Below are 3,948 nucleotides of genomic sequence, written 5' to 3' on the forward strand. Positions count from 1 at the left end.
TGATTGTCTCCGTTTATAGTTTTGGAATTAATTAAAAATATTAGAAACAAGGTGTTTCAGCCCTTTGATTTTCATATGCATCTTTAATATTTTATGTGCCAGTGTCCAAAATATTTTTAAAATAAACTCAATTGTTCTCTTTAAGAAATAGCTTTAAATTTCAAATGTGGTCATAATGTGCTAGATTTTATGCAGTCTCTTGCAGAGAGACGTATCTGTGTGTACTCACTATGGCCTTTGCTGAGATGCTATACTCAGAGATATCTAATCAGCCTGAGTTCCCACTGCTGCTTTTTGTTTGTCGGGATTTAGGTAGGATTTATGTACAGCCACCTACACACTGAAGAGTGACTGTTTCCTCAGTTGAACTGCGTATGTATGAACTTGCTTATCCAAGCCATGGAGCAACAGACTGCAGAAGGCTATGATACAGTCCCTTTGTAGTGTTAACAATCTTGCTGTTTGCTTTCAGAGAGCATAATATAGAGGCCTTTCCTGGAAAATTTGCATTTTGGAACGTGACGGTATTTGAAGTAAGATGTAACTCAGTCCAGTAGGTCCTTTTACAGCTATTTGGCAGTAAGTAATGGAGATTTCACATACTGCTGTTAGATTTTTAGCCTGGTCTCTTAATGGAGCTAAGCCTGTGTAATTGTACTGCCAATCAGTCCCTACCAAGAGCTTGTGAACTACTTTTTTAACCATTTTCAAACCTATTTGATAAAAGCATTGAAGACACTGTATTTCATCAGGCCATGTAGAAATGAATGACTGGATGCAAGAGGACTCATCATTCATACTGCATCTGAGAGTGTGACCTCTTCAGGTATCAGAGGACATACTTCACAAGAGTGATGCTTTGAGTGCCAAGACCCTCAAAGGAACATCGTTTGGACCCTGCCTCATCAGGAACTAAAAAATTCAGCAAAAGTCAAAAAAAAAAAAAAAAAAAAAAAAAAAAAAAGCAGGCTTGTGCTTATGAAACTGCTTGTTTCTTCCCATGTTGCTACTCCCCTCCCCAAGCAGAATGCATTAACGTAGATGTCTCTAGCAGAAGCAAAAGGTGATGGGTAAAAGGCTGGGCCTGTCTTCCTCTAGTTTCCAATACGTAAAAATGAGATCTTTTCTAATCTTTAGGGCTTAGTCTTTGTCCAGAAGGCTGTTGAGAGGTAAGCAGATTTGGGGAAACTGGACTTCAGTATTTCCCTTGACTAACTGAACTACAGCTGTCTTACTTTCGTGTGGAGATGAATGCATGGTAGCCTGGCCCTTTCTGTTGCAACCATTCTGCTCTCTCCATAAAAGAACCATGATGGTAAGGCAATTTAAATTCTTTAGTGTCATTCCTCTGCTTTAGAGATATGTCCCACTCTTCACCTTGACTTGGCTTTTCAGCCTTGGAGCTTGCTTAGATGCTAGCTTGTGGCACTGAAATGTAAGCGGTAGGTTTGCAGTAGTTAGTGCTGCAGCTTTCATTGCACTGCTCAAAAGAGATGAAGCCTGGGAAAAAGGATGAGGAAAGAGGCAGTGCAGGAGCTTGTACTGACGATAGGTGGTAATAAGCAAAAGCTAATGGTGGGGGAGGGAGGAGAACGCCTAATTCTTCTGGACTGCTCTGTCCTTTGAAATCTAGGAGATGTTGTTTTTGTTCTGTAAATAAATGGTTGTTCAGAGTATGTTTCTTCTCAAGATGCCAAATGAAGAAGAGCAGCAGACTTGCTTTTTTTTCCCCCCTCCTAAGGTGAAGGGAGAAAGCAATTATAACTTCCTTTTTCTTTTGAGGATGCTGATAAAAGGAAGTGGGAGGATCACAGGGTCCCTGTGCCAAGAGAAGAACAACTCCTAAGGTGATAGAAATACATGTTTTTATTTTAAACAAAGTAACTCAACTTCTGCTAGGTGCTGACTTTCGAATCTGACCTAATTGTGTGTAAAACTGTTTGGGGAAAAGGAAATAGTGGCCACAAGCAAAAGAGCTCTTTTTAATCTTCAAATATGTTACCTCCTCGTGATGCAGGGTGGCCCTGCTGTCATGCTTCAGGGAGAGCAGGGTGCTGTACAGCCACTCGCAGAATAAGCCCAAGCACAGGGGCAAGGCAGGATGTGGGGGCAGCTGACCAGCCTCTTTGGGCTCTCAAGTGCTGTTTGCTTTTAAAAACCATTGACCACAGGTCTCAACCTGCAATCACTGTGCCGTGTGCCCCGAACCCCTGAGGTACCTCTCTGCTGAAGCCTGGGCTGTGGGCTGAAGAGGTTTGATGCTTTATTCCATGCCTTTTGTTTTTTTTACAGGTACTTCTTGGTTGTGTGAAAATAGCCTGTTCTCTGCTGACTCTTAAACTTCCATCCCAATGCGTATGCACATTTGTACACTGTGTTTTTCAGATAAAGAAAGAATGCTGATCTAGGCTGCTTGGAAGTACCATTTTTAAGGTAATTAAATGGTCATCCAAAACAAAAACCCTTAAAAGCCTTTGCTTTCTGCTGCTACTTATAAAATAATCAAGAACAGGAGCACATCTAACTGCTTTTGGAGGAATAAATGTCATTCCATATAAGAGCGAAAAGAAAGGCTTGAAATAATGACCATTAAATGTAAAGCATTAGTCAGTATGGCATGACATAAGGCTAGGAGGGCTGAGATTTATTCTTTCATTATGCAAGGAAAGACATTAACATACAAAATCCCTTATTTCAGGGGCTCTGGTAGGGAAACACTAAAAAGCAATTACGCGGAAAGTTCAGCCCTGAAATACATTAGTGCTCATCAGTATGCCTCACACAAAAGAAACGAGGCCTTTTCCTGGGAGGTGCAGCATCCTCCCAGCCGCTATGGCCTTGAGGGAGAGCTAAGGGCACAGACCTTCTGGCATGATCAGCCCCAGAGTGTTTGTATTTTCCTTGTGGATGAGGCCAAAGACACTGCAGTGAAGGTGCTGGGCATGCTGAATAAGCCCTTGCACATCACATTGGGCTTTGAACATCAACAGCGTTCTTAAGAGCCCTGCATTTAGTGGGATATGATGCTCCCTGACAGAGGGGGAATAAATGCTATGTTGAGAAGACATAGTGGCAGTTCAACTAGAGCCAGATGTACGTGTGCAAACCTTGCTGTGGTCCCACATGAACTCTATTGCTAAAGGCTCAAGAAGCAGCTTAAACCTTTGGGGTTAGGATTTTGAGAGGTGGATCCTATTTGACTGAGAAGGGAACTGACCCTCAGCTTCCAAAGCAAGTGCTCCAGTCGTCTGGGATTCCTCCAACGTGCTTCTGAGGGGCAGGAATGGCAGTGGATCTGTTTCATCCTGGATTCTGCTGTCTTCATGCATTAGGTGTGATCTGAATGTATGTACTGCATCAGGGGTCTCCCTGGGCCAAGGCGGAGGTTGGGCGTATCTGCCTTCTCCCTTCATGAGAAAAGAGCAGAGCCAGGAACTGAGGCGTTCTTCCAAAAGATGGTGCATCTCTAGGGGATGTCTTTTACTTGTGCACAGATCTAATTTAAGACCTTTGGGGAACTTTGAGGTCACACAAAACGGGAACCTTTGATGCTTGAGACATCTCAAGAGTTAGGCAATCCTTGCAGTGTAGTTGGGCTGGATCACTGTTTTGGACTCACAAGCCAAAATTCCCCTGATGTCTCCCTTGTTGGTGCTGAAGTTGACTCTTCATCTAGCCCATGACTACCGAAGTCATAATGTAATTTTTCTCCCCTTTGCTTTGAAGCTCCTTGCTGAAGCTGGTTTACTCTGTGGCTACATGTCCATGGAATCAGAGGGAGCAGGTGAGAAGTGGAAGAGCTCTGTGTCCTAATGTTTCATACACTAAACTGAGCAGGGAGTCATCTTGCTTGATTTTCTGTTCTCAGGAATCTTGTGTTCTTGCCTGTGTTTGCCATGCTTGGCATACAGGATTTACGGATTGCCCACAAGCAAAGGTGGGGCCAAA

The sequence above is a fragment of the Dromaius novaehollandiae genome, chromosome 2 (assembly GCF_036370855.1).
Source record: "Dromaius novaehollandiae isolate bDroNov1 chromosome 2, bDroNov1.hap1, whole genome shotgun sequence".
Taxonomy (NCBI): domain Eukaryota; kingdom Metazoa; phylum Chordata; class Aves; order Casuariiformes; family Dromaiidae; genus Dromaius; species Dromaius novaehollandiae.